The sequence below is a fragment of the Schistocerca piceifrons genome, chromosome 1, assembly GCF_021461385.2.
Source record: "Schistocerca piceifrons isolate TAMUIC-IGC-003096 chromosome 1, iqSchPice1.1, whole genome shotgun sequence".
In the NCBI taxonomy this organism is placed as follows: domain Eukaryota; kingdom Metazoa; phylum Arthropoda; class Insecta; order Orthoptera; family Acrididae; genus Schistocerca; species Schistocerca piceifrons.
The window spans coordinates 1,191,500,146-1,191,515,783 of NC_060138.1; positions in this window are offsets into that span (position 1 = coordinate 1,191,500,146).

The following is a 15,638-nucleotide window of genomic DNA, read 5'->3' on the forward strand; positions in this document are numbered from 1 at the left end:
TTCCCAGTTCAGTACAAACATTTTCGTCATTTATTTTCAGGTTCTGAATTGATAACTGATACTGGTGCAAACGTCTGTACTTCAAGTCTCTTTATGCCTAGTGATCGGGTCTCAATAAAGCACAAACAAAGCTTAGCTTGGTTCGCAATGGCTATAGGTGCTGCGTTTGAGTGCAGGTCCAGAACGATGACGTTGGTCATGTCATTTAAAGTTCAAATTTATGTACACGTAGCTGTTGATGTGTTACGAGAACAATGATATTACTGGTGGTTCACTGTTAATGATGAGGTTTACTTAGAGGGCTTGTTGCCATTAATCGCGTTTTTCCACTGGTTCGTCCAATATCCAGTTTACAGAGCCAGTCGCCGTTCAGCGACCTTCAGCACGTGGATGGAAAACCTTTTAGAGAGCGAAAAAGTTTTTCCAATTGCCGTACAGCTTTGTAACTCCATATACTGTCTCAAGTATTTAATTTTGACTAAGGTTTACTGTACGATATATGTAAAATAATCCGTTTTCTCAGAACTTTTGGAATGTCACTTGTTGTAATGAAGGTTAGTTTACGAGTGTTATGGGCTGTCTCATCGCTAAGAACGTGTTTTCTAATATGTTTTGTATGACGATATTAGTTGACGCTTAGACTGACTGCCATAAAGACATTTTGTCTCTTAGTAGTCTCTTGTGGTACCCATTGCGTGTAGTCAAACGACTGTGCCCCATGGGGTTTTGGTGTTTAGAGGACCTGCAACACAGCTACGTTATGTTGGTTGTATTCGACAGTGACCCACTTTTTTTGCTGTCCCCTGACTTCTGTCACTTCAGTGTATGCAAAGATACATTTAGTGGAGTCAGTCGTGGCTCATTTCAGCCGGAAACTGTGAGTGTTGAGTTACAACCTGTTGTGGCTATTGGATGTAGTGGTTTGTTAAGTGAAAATTGTATGTTGCACGTGGGGCATACTGAAGTCTGTATTGTGTCATAAAACAAGCCTGCTCATATCAATACGAGCAGTGGTTGTAGAAGAGTTACGTAAATGTAATTTAAAATATTCTTACAACTGTGGTTCTGCTCGGTAGTCAGTGGTTTTAATGTCGACTCAGTGTGGAGCTGGTTATGAAACCTGTGTTTCATTCCTGTATATTGTAAATGAATGATTCCTTATAAATTTAACTGGTATACTAATTACATAAATTTAAGGGTGGGTAGTTGAGTAGCATACTGACAGATGGTGTCTTGGTGATTGCGAGTAGCTAGTAGTAGCTAGACAAGAAGTAGCTAGTACCGATTTTACTATGTTTTCTATTACAAATGTTACGGATAAGGGAATTTTTCTGATGTAATAAATTACCACTGTCGTAACTATTGAAAGCGGAAACATGTGCATCGTAAAGTGTTACGTTGTTATTCGGGTTGTCCATCAGCCACCAGACTGAGTTGTTTTGTATTAATAATCGTTATTATTATTATTGTGCGGTGTTCAAGTATAGTTCAAGTTTTTTCAGGCCTTAAGGAATCGTTTGTTTATAACAGTGTTTTCAGGGTAGAGAGAGTCAGTGAAGCAACACGGACGTCGCAGGTCAGGTGCGTAACAAGCCGGCACCGCGTTTTTCAACTGTTTGTCGTCGTACAGCGGCTTTTTACGCCAGTTGAACTAATTTTACTCGCCGTTCGTTGATTTGGTGCCGAGACCCCGTGGCATTCGTAAAGGCTGGTTCGTTTCCTGAGTGTGTTTGTATCCTGCTGTTTCTATATTGGACTCGGTTTAGCCTCCTGATGTTGTTGTTTCCTATTCCTGTATCTGGCGTTGTTCCCTGTTCCTGTGTCTGGCCAGGCTATTTGAGGAGCGTGTCGCTCGTATCAAAACATAATAACTTCAATTTGGCAATTGTCGTAGGGTTACGATTTGATGTGTGTTTTAAATTACTAGGGTTCTGTAAATTCCTTTTATTTTCAGTGTCATTAATCGTGACGTCCATAACATTTTTCTTGCCTAGCACCCTGTGTACGAGATCACCAATTCGCTTTCTTTAGTGATTTGGAGCACGCAAGCTTATGCGCTTAACCGGGGAAAATGTCGTGGCCTGTATTTTGGTGGGCTGTACTTCCAAGCCAAGCTTGCGTTTGCATAGGTGAGGCACATCAGCCAACCGTTCGCGCCTTCTTCCACCTATGTATTCCGTTTGGCGCGATGGTTAAATATTTACTGTTTCCACCTCATGGTGTGATTTGAAGATGAATCTCGGTTGGTCGCTGAACTTCTTTACTATCAGGTATAGGTGGAGGTGGTTGCCTTGACCAGTCACCTTACTATCTTTTAGCGACTTTTCTCAATTTTTTTCTACGCTGCCACCATGTAATCTGATGACTTAAGTTCTTCTCGTATTCCTAAAAATTACTTCTCTGTTCACCATGCTGTCATTGTATGTTTGTGCAGTGGGGCATGTGGGCATGTTCCCACTGCTTGCTTAGAAAAGAAAGATTATAGAGAGCAGGGTATTGCGCATGCCCTGAGTAATTTCGGGTCCGTTCGTCCGTGCCACACAACCCGATGCTTGTTGGTTTCGTATCAAGCAGCTTTAATTATCTTTGATTCCTTCAGATGAATTTCTTTCTAGGTAAACCTGAATTATTTGTTGCATTTTATTTAGGCATATTCTAAAGGTGTTTGTGACCTACCTATGTAACTTCAGTTGGTGAAGTATATCCACATTTTCTTATTGAAAATTGCTGTAAATGTATCAACAATAGTAACCAGTGGCACAGAAAATTGGAATATTTTGAAAATAGAATAATATTTGTTGTAAGTTTCAATTTTCGTACTTCATGTTCTCACGAATGACTTTGGGAGAGCTGAGAGCAATTATCTGAATTAACACTATAAATAAAATTGTTATTGTTATCTGATCTCACTAATATATTTGATAACGTTTTCCATCGATTATCAGTAACTGTTCTTAAACCATTTTATCTAACTGAACAGTTTTGTCTTAATATGGCAAGATCCTGTTGAGTTAACAATGGAAGATATTTTTCCTGAGAAGTCTTAATAAAAAAGTTGATACAATGATATTCAACCCCCCATCCATCATTGTACGAGACATTCCCTCATAGAATTTATTGTTAATAACATGAAATTATCGTCATTCGACGACTGTAACGAACTGGAGAAAACCGAGGACAAAATTATCGTTTAGTGTGAAGAAAGGGTCATTTTAAATGTGGATAAATGAATCAAACTACAGAACATAGAGGAAAAGCACAACAGTACCTGATTACAAGATTATTCATGAACATTTTAAGCAAGTCAAGCAGTGAAGGTATTAAGTGGCCATACTTACGATAAAACATAGCCAACTTGTACTCATATTTTAAGGAGAGGAATACATAGTTGTACGATACCAGTCCCAGCAGTAGATCCTAAGCAAAAATTTGGGCCATCATTCTGATCAGCGGGAAAAAACTCTTATCGCATCACAAAAAATGCGAATGTTTTCCTGTCTATTTTAAAAGATTATGGCTGAAAAGTGGGGTACAATCTGCCTCCTTCTACCTTACTCAGCACCTTTAAAAATTTTCCCAAAAGTCTTGACGTTCCAATATATTCCCGCTTTATTTCGCTGATAGTCAAGAAGACATTGGCAGTAGCAAAAAGATAGAAACGTAATAAATCTGGAAGATACTAGACTGTCATTACAAATACCTCTCTAAAAAGGGCAGTCACAGAAGCTGGAGACGACAACATCGGAGCAAGGAAGGTGCAAAGAAAGCGTCAGTAACAAAAGATGTTGTAGTTCAGCTTACCAACAAAACAAGGAAGTTAAAAAAAGAAATTAAGGAACGCAGAAATACGAGTCACTTAGGAATGAAATAAATTAGAAGCGCTTAGAAGCTAAGGCGAAATGGCTGCATGAATGAAGTGAAGAAATCGAAAAGGAAATGATTGTGGGAACGACTGGCTCAGCATATAGAAATGTCAAAGTAGCCTTCAGTGAAATTAAAAGCACGTGCGGTAACGTTCTGTATGTAGTGGGTATGCTTCCGTTAAATGCAGAAGAGAGAGCGGATTGCTGGGGAGAGTACACTGATGAGCTCCGTAAGGTGGAGGACTTGTCTGCTGACGTTATAGAAGAAGAAACTGGAGTCGATAAGGAAGAAATAGCGGATCTAGTGTTAGAATCAGAATTTAAAAGAGCTTTTGAAAACTTAAGACCAATTAAGGCGGCAGGGATAACTAACATTCCATCGGAGTGTCTGATATTATTTTGGGAAGGGGCAACAAAACGACTAGTCAAGTTTGTGTGTAGAATATATGAAACTGGCATATACCATCAGATTTACCGGAAAACATCATTCACACAATTCCGAAGACTGAAAGAGCCGATAAGTGCGAAAATTATCGCACAATCAACTTAACAGCTCACGCATCCACATTTCCAACAATAATAACACACAGAAGAATGGAAAAGAAAACTAAGACTGTCTTAGGCGATAATCAATTTGGCTTTAGGAAAGGTTAACGCCCACAGAAAGGCAGTTCCGACGTCGCCGTTGATAATGAAAGCAGGAATGAAGAAAGGTCAAGTCATGTCCATGGGATCTGTCGACCTGAAAAAAGTATTCCATAATGTAAAATGGTGCAAGGTGTTGGAAATTCTGAGAAAAATAGGGGTAAACTATAGAGAAAGACGAGTAATATACAGTATGGACAAGAAAAAAAAAGGAACAATAAATCTTGAAGACGAGGAAGGAAGAGGTCAGATTAAGGATGTAAGACAGAAATCTAGTCTTTCGCCCCTACTGTTCAGTCTATGGACACCAAATAAACGATAACGAAAACAAAAGAAAGGATACCAGTGATAAGATTGGCCGATGACATTGCTATCTTCAATGAACGTTAATAGGAATTACGTGATCTGTTGAACGGTCTAATAAATACAGAATATGGATTGAAGGTAAATCGAAGAAAGACGATAGTGACGAGAAGTAGCAGAAATGAGAACAGCGAGAAACTCAACATCAGAACTGGTGATCACGAAGCAGATAAAGTCAAGGAATTTTGCTACCTAGGCAGGAAAATAAGCCACGACGGGCGGAGCAAGGAGGACATAAAAAGCAGGCAAGCATCGGCAATAATGGCATACCTGACCGAGAGAAGTGTACTGGTATCAAACACAGGCCTTCATTTGAGGAAGAAATTTCTGAGAATGTACGTTTGGAACACATCAATGTATGGTAGTGAAAGATGGACTGTAGGAAAACCGGAAGAGAAAAGAATCAAAACATTTGAGAAGTGGCGCTGCAGAAACATGTTGAAAATTAAATGGATTGAAAAGGTAAAGAATGAGGCGGTTCTGCAAAGAATCAGCGGGACAAGGAATATATGGAAACACTGACAAGAAGAAGGGGCACGATGACAGTATATCTGATACCAGGGAATAACTTCCATGGAAACAGATGGAGCTGTAAAACGTAAAAAAACTGTAGAGAAAGACAGAGGTTGGAATACTCCCAGCAAATAATGGAGGACGTATTTTCCAAATGTTACTCTGGAATGGAAAGCCTGGCACTGGAGAATAATTCGTGGAGAGGTGCATCGAACCAGTCAGAATATTGGTGACTGAACAAATTGTACAATACTTTCCGCTCGAGCATTAGGCGACTGCATTGGGGCGGAGAGACAGGCAAACAAGCGGTGTGCCCGAATGCTTAAAAGCCATAATTTCAGAAGGTCGTAACTGCGAACTATCACGATTACGGCCCAAATTTGCACATGGGTTTGGTTGCTGGGTCCGATATCGTGCTGGTGATGATATTCTTCTCTTTAAAATATGTGTTTAAGCTGGTGATGTTCCTTTGTAAGATAGGCCCACATCACCACGAAGCTTTTCATTCTTCACATCCGTCTTGAAGAAGTTGTAATGCCAGTGTGTTTTCTTACATAAGGGCCAGAGGTAGACCAACACGTTATTGACTTGCTCAGTTTGTTAAACTCTTTCTCTTGAATAAATCACCTAAATTACCTGAAATTGTGATCATTTGTTTGTCAGTATATGTACATCTCATCTATCGATTGGAAGAAGGACGAAGTCTTATGAATGTAACTAAGGAGTTTGATGCTATCAACAGCATTGCTTCAGGTTCGTGGCGAGCGTTTCAAACAAGAGGCATTACTGCCCGAAGGAGAGGAGGTGGCCCTCTACGGTGAAATAACGCCACAGATGCCATCTTGGATATTCGGGAATCCAGCTCGATAATCGCGTCGTTCTCGCACAATATTTCAACAGAGTGCCTCGCTGTCTTCTTCAGGTGCTACCTGAGACTGGACTCGATCGACCCAAGGACCAGTCTCCGGGAGCACCTGAAGAAGACAGTGAGGCACGCTGTTGAAATATCGTGCGAGAACGACGCGAACATCCGGCTGGATTCCCGAATATCCAAGATGTCAATAGATCGCCGGGAAAGCATGAAGAATTACAGCGCCACAGATATTCGCTACATTGTGCAGTAAGCAAGAAAGAACCCAACCACATTTAACAGGACAGCATGGCATATAGTCACACGCTCCACTGCAGCACTGGATCTTCTTAGGGGTGGTCTCCTCGGCCGACGACCAGTACGTTATGCTCCATTGGCACTCGGATATCTGTGGCACCGTTTCCGATTATGACAGGAACATAGAGTATGGACCAACGAGTCACGGGGTCGCGTGCTCTTTCCGGATGGAAACAGACGAAGTCCCAGTAGTGTTGCTGGACGTACTCTCATATGGCCAGAGGTGGGAACACCTATCTCATCGAGGAACTTTGTCGAACATGATCGTTTTTGTGGTCCAGTGTAATGATATGGGAAGGCATAATGAAGAACGGGGGTATTGAACTCCAAATCTTCACGATACACTCAGTGATCAGCGTTATTGTGGCACAGTGATCCTTCCCCATCTGCGTCTTTTCACAGGTGCATTCGTCCTTGACTTCACCGAACAACACAGGAGCTCCTAGAATGGGATGATATTCGACGAACGGACAAGAATTCCTGTCTCCCAATTTAAATCCCATCGAGCACGTATGAGATGCGGTGGTGAGATGGATTGTACCACGTCCACATGCACCACTGGCCATCCAACAGTTTTCAGACACGCCGGTCGAGGAAGGGGGAGCACATTTCAGACCATATATTTCTGTCCATGGCGACCACACATCTTAATAAGAACCACGCCCCGCCAATTGTAATGTTCAGGGGACCATCATGAATCGCAGTCACTTCAGTTCACTTCAGTGTACTTATTGTCTTTGGAAAAAAGTGCCATTTCTATTCGTGTCACTATTTCTTTCAATTACTGTACTGTAGCAGTTGTTTTTACGTATTGTCCAAGTTTCGTCGAGCTATGCTACTTGACTGTGATACAACATGTGAAAGTTGCTTTCTCCTTCAGTTTTGTGGCAGGTGTATTTTCGTAATTTCTGCCCCATATTTATATTTAACACCAGGGTCAGATGGTGAACACAAGTCTTCGAGGCACCACACGTTATCAAGAACAGGAGAGTGGTGGTCACTCCGTTATAACTGTTTCAATTTGTAAACTGATAGTGCGTTGCTCTTCGTTGATAACAAATCCACGACAGAAATTGGGTTTGCCCTATAACTTACATTAGATGATATTTTGAAGTAAGACAAAATTATGTTTGTAGCGTTTGTAAATTTTTTTTTAAAAAAATGGTCAGTGTTGACTGGAACATATTCTTTCAATTCTGAAGTAATCAGGGATAATGACCAAGGATCAAGTGACTATCTACAAAACGAAGAGAAACCACTCTCCACTAATAAAAATCGAAGGACGTGAGAGGGAAGCGTTAGTTGAAAAAAAAATGGTTCAAATGGCTTCGAGCACTATGGGACTTAACATCTACGGTCATCAGTCCCCTAGAACTTAGAACTACTTAAACCTAACTAACCTAAGGACGTCACACAACACCCAGTCATCTCGAGGCAGAGAAAATCCCTGTCCCCGCCGGGAATCGAACCCGGGAACGCGGGCGCGGGACGTTAGTTGAGAATGAAGCGAAGCGGAGCTGTAGTCTGATTCCACATTATTCTATCCCTGCTGCTCAAACAATAAAGTAAACAAATAGAAATTAAGAACTAAAGTTCTAGTATGAGAAATAAAAACTTACAATGTCAGTGACATTGTAATTCAGTCTGAGGCGACTTACGACTTGGAAAAGTTGCCCATCGGAAATTTAGTGAAATGAAAAAGCCTTTCATATGAACATCAATAGAGTAGACGAAAATACGTAATCGAATGAAAAATGCGATGCTGACCAAAATGGAGTAGAAAATGAGACACTTATATCGGTATGTAACAACAACGACTCTGTACTATTCTACATATAAGTAATTCTCATCGTCTGATTTAACGATAAACTTGTGTAATTGATGTTCTGAATTCATTTCTTTTTGTTTCATGCCATTATGTTAAGAAAACTGTAAATAAGTCTCAATGTGAATGTTAATGTTTATGTCAAATGTCAAGTAATATTGTAACAGAATTTAAATGTAACAAATGTGGAGACTGTTGTAACATGTTTAAAATTGTAACTGTGCGTCTGGTCCACACGTAGGCAATGTGTTAGGATACGTAGAATGCAAAACCTCGGGTGAATACCCGGTCTGTCAGGGAGCGGTAAAAGGTGGATGGCAGGCGAGCGCGGGAAAATGAGAGGGCACTGCACGGCACAACGAGCTCAGTAGTAGTTGGAGTTTGGCACTGGTTTGAGCAACACCTTCTGGGGCGAGGAGGCTCTCCTGGAAGACACAGCTTCACGGAGCCTCGGGTATACCGTTCCAACGCCCACAAAGCATGTCAAAATTCTATAGGCACTAAATATAAAAGTATTGCGACGCTACGAAGAATTAAAGTGCCGATACGTCAAGAGCCATAGCTGTGGTTGTATGTGTGCTCTGTGCCTCGCCATCTTGCCGCCCGTCAACCGCCGTATCGATACTAGCAGGTTGAAACTTTTAGTACTGTATTCGTATGAATCAGACAGTGAACTGTGTTTGTTTGGTGCAATAATAACGTAAATCTTACCAGAACTTTTCCATCATTTAATTATCCTCACAACTAACCTAGACAGGGTCCTTTCCAAACGTTGTGCAATCCGAGTGTCTCGAAATGAAAATTAAAATTTGTGTTACTACTAATTATTTGCAGAACTAGCTATATTAGAATGGTGTTTAAAGAAATGTTTTGTTAATGAACCAGTAAATGAATAGCGAAGGTCTAACGAAGTAAAAGATAACTTTAGTACTGATATAGTAATGAAGCTTACTATTTCGAGATAGATTTAAAGGCTCTTAAATGAGCAGTAAATAAGATGAAAAGAGTAGTAACTTATATACTGGAAATCTTGAATGAATAATAAATTCGGTAACCATTTTTTTTTTTTTTTTAACACAGCGATCATAACAGTTTCAGGGTCCCCCCTTCATTGATTTGAATTCTGAAGTGTTCTAAATTGGTTTGACCAGCAAAAGTTAAAGTCAACATAAAAGTCAAAATTTATCAATGTTTCATCTTTACCAAAATTGACATTTTGTGTGTGGTATGAAAGCACAATTTCTAGGGTAACCTATGCCCAATTTTAATCAGATTAATAGACAGTATAAAGTTTTGTAGTAAACATTATAGTGTAGTGTTATGTATTCATGATTTTCCATATCAGCACAGAATGTGAAACTATCAGTTCAATAGATTTTCTGGTTCTAAAATTCTACTATATTATACACTGTTACAACTCGTTGTTTTTCATGAATATATACCAACTTGTACAGGGAAGAAACTCAGTCATTGCCTAATTAGGCTGGCGACCGTATTATTGTCACATTCGTAGCATCTTCTGGTTTGCTTTTGATCCATCCTGAAGTGTGATTGCATTTCGAACTTGCTTGACGGATCATTGCTATTACAGAGTGGATGTAAGTCTGATTTGCCACCATTCAGGTACACGCGATCAATATCTATGCGAAAATCCTTCCTCATAAGGTGAATCCCGCTCACTTACCATAGTGCTTACTTACTTAACGAGTACTGTGTCAGGGATTACAAGTAGATGTGATTCTGAGCAGCAAATTAAGAGACGATGACGTACAACGCAGACTGGCAACAGCAAGGGAAAAGCTTCTGATAAAGAGAATTTTCTTAACAACGAAGAAAAATTTAGCTGTTAGGGCCAGCCGATGTGGCCGAGCGGTTCTAGGCGCTACGGTCGCAGGTTCGAATCCTCCCTCGGGCATCAATGTGTGTGATGTCCGTAGGTCAGTTAGGTTTAAGTAGTTCTGAGTTCTAGGGGACTGATGACCTCAGAAGTTAAGTCCCATAGTGCTCGGAGCCATTTGAATTTTTTTAGCTGTTAGGAAGTCTTTGTTGAAAGCATCTGTGTGGGGAGTGGCCGTTTATGGAAGCGTCTTTATGGATGTATAACTTAGTCTAGTAGTAGTTCAGGCAAGAGGAGAATAAAAGCTTCTGAAATATTGTTTTACAGTTGAATAATCAAGGTTAGTTGTGTAGATGGAGGAACTCATCAAGAGGTTCTGAGTTGAGTTGGAGAGAAAATAGCTTCAAGGCGCAACTTCACTAAAATAAGGGGGTGGCTTCCAGAATGCATATTCACTCTTCATTGGAGTGTGCGCTGATTTTTGGAAGTTGGAAGTTACATGAGGTTGTGGCGGAAGTGAAGCTGAGAGGACGGGCGTATGTCGTGATTGGATGTTCAGTCGGTACTTGCACGCGAAAGGCCAAGGTCACAGGCTCGAGGCAAGGTCCACCACGCAGTTTTAATTTGTCAGGAAGTTTCAAGAGATAGGTTGACAGGACAAATCCTGAGGCATCGACCGATAGTTGATTTGGAAATGCAGGATATTGTGGGGTTGGAGTGTTTGGGGGAGGAGACCAGACAGCGAGGTCATCGGTCTCATCGGATTAGGGAAGGATGGGGAACGAAGTCGGCCGTGCCCTTTCAAAGGAACCATCCCGGCATTAGCCTGGAGCGATTTAGGGAAATCACGGAAAACCTAAATCAGGATGGCCGGACGCGGGATTGAACGGTCGTCCTCCCGAATGCGAATCCAGTATGCTAGCCACTGCGCTACCTCGCTCGGTCAGGATAGTGTATTAAGCATGAATTGTAGATAGAGGCACGAACTGACTGCAGCAAGCAGTTTCAGATAAGTGCAGCTTGCTATGGTTATCCAGGGATGGTAGGTTTGCATTGGATGAATTGGGAAAGAGAGCTATATCAAACTAGTTTTCAGATTGATGACTGCAGCAGTCACACTGTGTACAGTTTCATAGCTTTCTACGATACTGGGACGAAGACTCTCTGCCTCAGGCACCGTCGTTCTACTCACGAGAGCTCTCAGTTGCGTCCAAAAATGAGTCTACTCGGTTTGGGTTTAGAAAACGCGGAGGAGCAGGATTGTTTCAACTCTTCCATTCTTTAAGCCGACGGCCATTTACTATAAAAGGAGGAGGAACTTAAACAGTAAATGTCTTGTGGAAACAGGGCGATGAAATGAGTCGCATGCCAAGTAATAACGTGGTTCGCATTTTAAATGGAACGCAAAACACTAGCTATGAGTCTAAGAATGTAGAGGCATTTTGAACATTTCATGTAAGAGACGTTACATTGTTGTATTCTGTTCCCGCATTCTTCCCGCGACAAAAGTAGTATGAAAAATTGTAAAAAATGAATTCTGAAATGAAAATGAAGGTTTTCAGGATCCTTCTCCGTGTGTAATGATTGGCTTCTAAAAGAATTCCAGTAGGTCTTTGATACAGTCTTTATGCAGGAAGGCAGGAGGATTTAGCCTAGATGTCACTGCAAAATGGCTCTGAGCACTATGGGACTCAACTGCTCAAGTCATTAGTCCCCTAGAACTTAGAACTAGTTAAACCTAACTAACCGAAGGACATCACAAACATCCATGCCGGAGGCAGGATTCGAACCTGCAACCGTAGCGGTCTTGCGGTTCCAGACTGCAGCGCCTTTAACCGCACGGCCACTTTGGCCGGCATGTCACTGCAGAATTGCAGAAACAAAGGGCGGCGCGAACCTGAAATAGCTAAATTATCACCAGCAACTAGGAAAGTAAACAAGAGCGAGGGAACACGCACTAAGCAAATCGTGCATGTATACATTTCATTATACATTTGAAATGAGACCGAATGAATAAACGTAGCTTTTATACTTCGCCGTCAGTTTAACAGCGCAGAAAAGCTACTAAATTACAGCAATGTAGCTACTCGCCATCACAGAATTCCGGACGGTCAAGGCTAGAATTACACGTGTTGAAGTTGCGTGTCTGCCTCTTCCAATCCACTTACATTTTACAAAAGTGTGAATTGCACGAAGAGCCGCAGCAATTCATAAAAATATCATTCTGCAGTAAATAATATTATACCTGTTCAGGGTCAAAGAAAGTTGCTGTTTTATTTGTTATATGTCTATTATTGACAGTATGATCTTAAATTGAAGAAAGACTTTTAGTCTATCGTTACATACTTAAAAATACACTGAAAGCCAGTGGAATTTAAAACTATATTTTCTGAAAACCGACGAAGTCCGCATATAGCGTTGTTGTAAATCCCAAAATCACAAGCAGAAAGCCTGTAAATGGATTACAACAGCTAGCCGTAAACAGAACAATAAAGTGAGTTCCTTGCCGAGAGGATTTTAATAATTCCTGTGTTCTAACTTTGCTACGAGTGAAACTAAATAAACAGTCTTAAAATACTCCAGGAGATAGAACACTGAAAATGCCACGGTAGATTACTAAGAAGAACACCTGACTACGTCACCTAGCGAGGCCATATTTGTAACTTATGACCTCAAAGAAACACAAAAACTTCAATAACTTAGTTAAAACTACTGCTTGAAATATTCTAAAAATATTAGTGCAATTTTTGAAATATTTATTATAACCGTGACACAAATAACGATTAACCAAACCTGAACATCATCATCAAATGTGCCAGTAAACTGTTGTCAAGTGTGACTATTTACAACTGAGGCTGTTATAATAAACATGATAATTTGTGCAGTTGTGGAATCCCTCGTGACACTATATCATCCATTATTAATATTAATGTAATGTTTAATGGAATTGCTTTTTTCTGATTGTTGTTGTGGCCTTCAGTCCGAAGACAGGTTTGATGCACCTCTCCGTGGTAGTCTGTCCTGTGCAGAACTCTTCATCTCTGCACAGACTGCAGCTTGCGCCCATTTGAACTTGCTTTACTAAAGCCTTCCTTCTACAATTTTACACCCTCCTTCGTCGCCACGCCCCTTCCACACATATTTTGATGCTTCCCATTAAACCATCTCTTCTTTTTGTCAAGTTGATTAGATTAGATTAGAGATTATATTAGTACTTGTTCCATAGATCATGATTACGACACTTCTTAATGATGTGGAACGTGTCAGGTTAATAAAAGGTGTCCATACAAGATATTACATTACACAAAATATGTCATGACAAAATTTTTAATTTTTTTTGTGGGGGTTGGGGAAATTACCCACTCACTATATCCAAAAATTCATCTAATGAGTAAAAAGGAGTTGCCATTAAGAAATTCTTTTAATTCCCTTTTAAATGCTATATTGCTGTCTGTCAGACTTTTGATGCTATTAGGCAAGTGACTAAAGACTTTTGTGGCAGCATAATTCACCTCCTTCTGAGCCAAAGATAGATTTAACCTTGAGTAGTGAAGATCATACTTTCTCCTACTGTTGTAGCCATGTACACTGCTATTACTTTTGAATTCGTTCGGATTCTTAATAACTAATTTCGTAAGTGAATATATATATTGTGAAGCTATAGTGAAGATCTCTAGCTCTTTAAATAAGTGTCTGCAGGATGATCTTGGATGAGCTCCAGCAAATATTCTGATTACACCCTTGTGCAATGAACACTCTTTTACTCAATGATGAGTTACCCCAGAATATGATGCCATACGAAAGCAGAGAATGAAAATAGGTGTGGTAAGCTAATTTACTGAGATGCATATCGCCAATATTTGCAATGACCTAAGAGCATAAGTTGCTGAACTCAAACGTTTTAGCAGATCTTCAGCGTGTTTTTTCCAGTTCAACCCCTTATCAATGCGTACACCTAGAAATTTTGAATATTCTACCTTAGCTACCGATTTCTGATCGAAGTCTATGTTTATTAATGGTGTCATTCCATTTACTGTGTGGAACTGTATGTGCTGTGTTTTGTCAAAGTTGTGCGATAAAGCTATTTTCTCTAACCCCATCCAGTAGCTCTTCGTTGGTTATCCTACCTATCCACCTTATCTACAGCATCCGTCTGTAAACAATTCAAAAGCTTCTATATTTTTCTTGACTGCATTATTTATTGTCCATGTGCCACTTGCATATAAAGCTACGCTCCAGACAAATACTTTCACAAATTTATATTTGATTTTTAACAAATTTCTCCTTTTTGGAGTCCCGTACCTCAGTCGTAAAACCGGAATCTTTATAGGCTCACTTAGTTGTTGTTATCTCTGTCTGTTAAGGGGACCACACCGCGCTTCAGGTCGGAAACAATCGATTTTCGGTTTTCATCATATTTCGATAGATTAAGGATTTTGCTGAAAAAATATTTTTTCGATCATTTAAAGAGCACTTTCCTACCACATGTGTTAATGTGCCACGCCCACTTTTCTGTCATCCACTGTCAACCCACCCACTGTCAACTCTAAGCCATATGGAGATGCCATTATTAGCAAACTAGAATGTGTAGCCCAATTTCAAAAACGTTTGGGAACAAGGCTGAGAAAACTAACTGTTGATATGAGAGGAAAAAAATTAGAAGATGGAAAATTGTTGACCGGACAGGGTCGGTTAACTAAAACTGAAGTAGAAAACTTGCTGGTATATTATAGGCAGGCAATTACGAGAAATAAAGAAAATCTTGAGGCAATGAAGAGAGGTGTTTGGGCCATATTCTTCCATACTGATGATAAGCTATGTCATGGATTGGATTGTATCCATCAGGAGAAACTTCGTAGTGCAAATACAATAGGGCTCAGGCAACTGGAGAATCTTATTCTCACCAGCATTCTCTTCCTGCTGCTGTTATTACAGCAATTAAACCTATTTTCAGAGATCTGGATCATCCTGACCTTCTAAGGAAATGTCTGCATGGGTAGACACAGAACCCAAATGAATGTTTCAACAGCATAATTTGGAACTGCCTTCCTAAAACTGTATTTGAAGGCATGCATACAATGAAACTAGGAGTGACTGATGTTGTTATTACATTCAGTTGTGATAATATTGGAAAGTGTTGGGTACTGAAAAATCTGGGAATTAATCCTGGTGAATATATGATCACTGGGCTGCAACACTGCAATAAAATGAGCATAGCTGATGCAGACAGGTATGCATCTAATATGACCAAGAAAGCAAGACAAACATCCTGGAAGGTGAAAAAGAAGCTGGAAGACCTGATAGAGGCCAAAGGAGGGCCATCATATGCAGCAGGACAGTTTTAATTAACTGTAAATAACAAATTTCAAAAGGTTTTTTCTTTAAAGTCAATTTCCCACAAACTAAAATTTTCAGTACATATGC